At 36.4% G+C, this 6,000-nt stretch overlaps 1 long non-coding RNA gene across 2 annotated transcripts in view; it reads right to left on the bottom strand.

Annotated features, from left to right (window-relative positions):
• LOC123383880 overlaps positions 1 to 4,544 on the bottom strand; it is a 32,461-nt gene extending 27,917 nt beyond the window's left edge. Inside the window, exons 1-2 of one of the 2 annotated variants that reach the window (XR_006594217.1) lie at positions 4,159 to 4,544; positions 1,500 to 1,615 (exon numbers count right to left, since the gene is read on the bottom strand). This is a non-coding gene — a long non-coding RNA (uncharacterized LOC123383880). Of the gene's footprint in view, positions 1 to 1,499; positions 1,616 to 4,158 lie in introns of those variants that run through there. The other variant, XR_006594218.1, reaches the window with a different exon arrangement.
• Positions 4,545 to 6,000: the final 1,456 nt, after the last annotated feature.

Raw genomic sequence — 6,000 nt, forward strand, 5'->3', positions numbered from 1 at the left:
AGCAGGAAAATAGCAAAGTCCAGCATAGGTACATTTTCTTAGAGAATTAAATAGTCTTTGAGTGGGTCTTTAATACAGTGGCCTATATTATATTGAAAAGTCATACTGTTCATGCCCCCTCTCCCTCATTTCCAAGTTTTGGTAAATTCTTTTTGACATTATTTTACATTTTGGTTACTATAATTAAAACACAAAATTGACCTCATCTCTCTTGGTATTAAAAGGAATTCAAGATTTATTTTTCTCACAGCAGGGCTAAAAAGCTAATGTGCAGAGGGTCTTGAAAAGATAATATACTTCATAGTTACTAATTATTAGTATTATCTCACTTTTGATATTATTGAAGAAATATTTACATATTTACATGGGATTCTATTTTCTCTTTTTCCTGGCATTAGAGGTTAGGAACCTGTCTCTTTCCTATCTGAATTTCAAGTGTTCTTGTACATCCTAACTCATGGTAGACATCAAACAAATATTTTCTGAATGAATACCTAGTTTTTGTGAACAATGCTCTTTGTGAATAATGAATACATGGTGTTCAAATCCATGTACACATGCATTTTTTTATTATGGCCATTAATGCTATGGTTTTCCTCCTTAAGCAAGCACCCCTTTTCTTTATTCCAACAATGCTAGGTCTCCTTTGTAGAAACATTAAGTTAGCCTTGAGAAGTATTTTTGATTTGCCTGTCACACTTATCTTTGATAGTAGACTGTGGGTGTTGTTCACTTTTTTATTAATAGTTTTTTGATATATTTTTTTTAGCCAAAAATAAGTAATAGTCCACCCTCCTATCTTTTTCATTAGCCTTTTATGGCAATGAAGTGCCAACACTTTTCATGACTAAGCATCAGATTATTCTTTTCTTTTCCTCATCTGTAAAGTAAGAAGATCATATTTTATTATTTTTAAAGAATCTTTGTAATCTGTAATCGTATATTGAAATATTGAAACATTGAAGCAAAATTTTTTTATAGTTTTCTCGCTTAAATCACAAGCAACAGGAGCAACAACAACTTCATGGACCTTCATGGTTGCAGTGGTTCTTAATTCAATACTGTAACACTATTTTTATGTGGCATAAATTGTGTAATGTATTCACTATTGTTAGAGATGGTATCATATAGACGAAAATAAAAAGTAACAAGTCAGGATTGAGTTTAAATTCTGGCTATGCCCCTTACCAAGTTGAAAAGACCACACATGATTAATTTTCCATACACACAATGGAGTATGTATGAACCTCCTAAAACTTAAAATCAACAGGAATGGGTCTTACAAATCCCAAATGCCTATTATTGTTACAAAATCTGCACATTTTCTCACTGATAAAACTAGAAATATGTGAAACAAGAAATTCATCTTATGACAATCATCTTATAGACACGTGATAGAAGAAAGGGAAAAACATGTTCTAGTTACAGAAAATCACACAGAAGACAAGTTTGGGGTGAGTGTCTTCCTTGGGCTGTATCACAAAACACCATAGACTGAGTGGCTTAAACAACAGACTTTTTATTCCTTGCAGTTCTGGAGGCTAGGAAGTCTGAGATCAACATGCCTGCAGATTCAGTTCTCCCTTGCTTACAGTTGGCCACCTTATTGCTGAGTCTTCATGAGGGAGAGAGAGGAAGTTATGGTCTCATTTTCTTATAAGGTCACAAATCCCATTTTAGTGACTGTAGCCACCCTTGTGACCTCATCTAAACCTAATTCCAAACCTAATTACACTCTGATGCCTCACTTCCTAATGTCATCACATGGAGGGGAGGTTTCAACATTTGAATTTGTGGGGGACACAAACATTCAATGCATAACAGTGGGTATTCAAACCAAATCCTATGAACTTGGGGGAAATATGGGGAATGGAGGGCCATGGGCATTCCTCTATGAGTCCCCCATGATGTCTGTGAATAAAGAAAACATTGTATATATTCCAAGTTAGCAAGCTTCTCTCCAGGAGAGATTTTGATTTAGTGTTTGGTGTGATTTCTTGGAATATGCATTTTTACTAAGCATTCCAATTGATTTTGATTCAGGTAGTCTCTGGACAACAATACTATTACACATTGGATTAGATTATCTGTGAGGTCATTTAAATATCTAAAATGCTGATTACAAACACCTAGGAATTCATTAAAATTCCATATGATTTTTCTGTGTGCTGGCACAGATTGTCAAAGAAAAAGAATACTACCTGTAAGTTATCATGACAATTACCAAGGAAGATTCACACATCACCTCTGAGATTGTTTTTCTAAGAAATCTAAACTAAAAGAGATAAATAAGACTTTTTTTTTTTTTGTCCTTTGCTTGGCACAAGACACTTATTTTGCCTCGGTAAGAAGAGATATTCAATATTAGTAAATCTTCCTTTTCATAATTATTCTTTTTTCTTCATTTTCTTTTTTTTTAACTTAAAAAAAATTTTTTTTAACATTTTATTTATTTTTGAGACAGAGAGAGACACAGCATGAACGGGGGAGGGGCAGAGAGAGAGGGAGACACAGAATCGGAAGCAGGCTCCAGGCTCTGAGCCATCAGCCCAGAGCCCAATGCGGGGCTCGAACTCGCTGACTGCAAGATCATGACCTGAGCTGAAGTCGGATGCTCAACCGACTGAACCACCCAGGCGCCCCCTTCATTTTCTTATTTATTCATATTTTCTCTGGAACACTAAAAATGCAACTTTGTATAATTTCTATATAACCATTATCATTGGTAAGTACTCATGTGCCCTTATAACACATGGCTAGTTATTATTTTCCCTTTTATTTTTTTAATATTTTTTTGTTTATTTTTGAGAAAGAGGGAAACAGAGAACAAGCAGGGGGCAGGGGCAGAGAGAGAGGAAGACATAGAATCCAAAGCACAGAGCCCAATGGACATGGGGCTCAAACTCACGAACTGTGAGATCATGACCTGAGCTGAAGTCAGATACTTAACCAACTGAGACACTCAGGCACCCCTCCCTTTAATTTTTTTATTCAATTTTATGAAGGAGTTTAGGCCACGGTGTCCATTCTGTACTTCAAACTGTTTCTAGTTAGAGTTGTCAGCCTCATTTGCTTTTTTATAATGCCCCTGAACTGTCAATTCCATTAGTGTTAAAGGAGGGGGCAATATAGAGGAAGAAGTCACAGCATCCGATTTCTACAGTCTTGTGGAGTCTGTAAAGTTACTTTGTGTCTCAAGGATTCTTTTTGTTTGTGTTGTTTTCTACTTTTATGGTAATCTGTGCCTACCATTAATAATTTACAGGACATATAAGTTGGACCAATAGAGCAATATGTACCCAGTGATAGTCTTCTTTTTGCTCTGGTTCTTAATAGTACAAGAAATGAGTTTTCTTGGTGTAGTGGCCAACTCTACTGTCAAGAGTTCTTGGCCAATTTCCAGATCAGGGCCCATTAAATGAAGCTTCTGAGAAGCCAGAAGATTTAAATACCCCGGAGTGAAATGCAGTAGCTCTATTCAAGTAGACATCAGCAAAGGTGACAGAACTTTCACAATCCCATTAACAATTCCTGAGTTCTCAGCAAATGTTGATGAGTTAATTCAATCACCCTGGTTAAAACAAACGGAGCTTAGATTCTGTTGGTTTTTCTTCTTCATCCACAAGACTTTAATTTGCTTTTTTATTTGTAATGGAAGATATTAAGTAGGAAAGAGGGCTTTGGAATTGTACTAGTTTGGTTCATATTCTAGCCCCACTACATATTAGTAACTTTAGGGAGATTAAACTCTCTGAGTTTTAGAGATTTTTTTTCCCAACAAAGTAGGAAAATACAGCCTATCGCATAGAGGTCTTATAGAAATTGATATGAATTAATGAAATATGCTTAGTACAGTGCCTAGCATACACATTGCTCTAGTAAATGGTGGTTATTATTTAGCAAAGTGCCAAATATTGATGTAGGTGAAGGTGCATGCCTTTCTTTACTCACTATTTCCTAATCCTTGTTTATTGTTTCATCTAAACTACAACAGATGCTTACCTATCTGCTCATTCTCTTACCCCTATGACTTCCACATCCATCTCTTCCCCCAGGTGTCTGATGGAGCCCTGTATTTTCCACTCTGGCCTCGCTTTTCTTGTCAGTGTGCTATTTTTTAGAACATCTTGACTCCATTGTTATCAAAACATAACTTACCTTTTATTTGGGTTCCATTGCTTTACTTCCATATCCTGTATATTTTATAGTGAACGTACCAACCAAAAGTGGTGGATAACAATGACAATGACTTTCAGGTAACATGCTGGGGAAAAGATCCCATCTTTAGGAGTGAGTCCGGAGTGGAAACTATCGTTACAATAGCAAGTCCATGTGGAACATTGTGGGGTGGCACATCCTGATTTTCTTCAACTTCACACGACATCATATAGATAGATGGCTACCCAAGCACTTATTGACTCAGCCAGTTCTATTTTCATGGTATGCTCACCATAATCTCACAAATGATGTTAGTATAAACTGTGCATCTCCTTAAAAATGCAGACTACTGGGGCACCTGGGTGACTCAGTTGGTTGAGTGTCCAACTTCAGCTCAGGTCATGATCTCACAGCTTGTGGGTTCGAGCCTCACAATGGGCTCTGTGCTGACAGAGCCTGGGACCTGCTTCAGGTTCTGTGTCTCCCTCTCTCTCTCTGCCTCTAACCCACTCACATTCTGTCTCTGTCTCTCTCAAAAAGAAATAAAACATTTAAAAAAATCTTTTTTAAATGCAGACTACTAAGCTGTCTTTCCAAACCTGTCTCTGCATCACCAACAACCATCCCAAGTGATTGTTATGCAGTTTAAAATTTAAGGAGTCCACTAGTGTATCCTTAGACATACATGTCATACAACAAGCAGTAATGTTCTTACAAATAACATTTACCAGATTTTCAATAAGGCCTGCATAATGAGTCATAAATTATGTCTTGGAAGCAAATGGAATCCTTTTCCCTTATGTGAAAGAAATTGCTAAGCCTCCTGCTGTTTTACTTTGACCAATCCTGGAAACTGGGTTATATATATATATATATATATATTATATATATTATATATATATATTATATAATATATATTATAGTATATATATTTTATATATTTTATTTTATATATATTTAATATTATATATATATAATATTTTATATATATATATATATATATATATTTTACACATGTTTTGTCCATTACATATGTTGCAAGTATCTTCTCCAAGTGTATGGCTTACCTTTTTTTTTTTTCAAATATAATTTATTGTCAAATTGGTTAACATACAGCGTGTAAAGCGTGCTCTTGGTTTCTGGGGTAGATTCCCGTGGTTCATTGCTTATGTACAATACCCAGTGCTCATCCCAACAAGTACCCTCCTCAATGCCCATCACCCATTTTCCCCTCTCCACCCCCCCCCCATCAACCCTCAGATTGTTCTCTGTATTTAAGAGTTTCTTATGGTTTGCCTCCCTCCCTCTCTGTTTGTAACTTTCTTTTCCCCCTACTCTTCCCCCATGGTCTTCTGTTTAGTTTCTCAAGATCCACATGTGAGTGAAAACATATATCTGTCTTTCTCTGACTGATTTATTTCACTCAGTATAATACCTTCCAGTTCCATCCATGTTGCTGCAAATGGCATGATTTCATTCTTTCTCATTGCCAAGTAGTATCCCATTGTATATATAAGCCACATCTTCTTTATCCACTTATCAGTCGATGGACATTGAGGTTCTTTCCATAGTTTGGCTATTGTTGAAAGCACTGCTGTAAACATTGGGGTACACATGCCCCTATGCATAGACACTCCTGTATCCTTTGGATAAATTCCTAGTAGTACTATTGCTGGGTCGTAGGGTAGTTCTATTTTAATTTTTGAAGAACCTCCACACTGTTTTCCAGAGTGGCTGTACCAGTTTGCATTCCCACCAACAGTGCAAGAGGGTTCCCTTTTCTCCACATCCTTGCCATCATCTGTTGTTTCCTGGGTTATTAATTTTAGCCACTCTGACTGG

The sequence above is a fragment of the Felis catus genome, chromosome A2 (assembly GCF_018350175.1).
Source record: "Felis catus isolate Fca126 chromosome A2, F.catus_Fca126_mat1.0, whole genome shotgun sequence".
NCBI lineage: Eukaryota > Metazoa > Chordata > Mammalia > Carnivora > Felidae > Felis > Felis catus.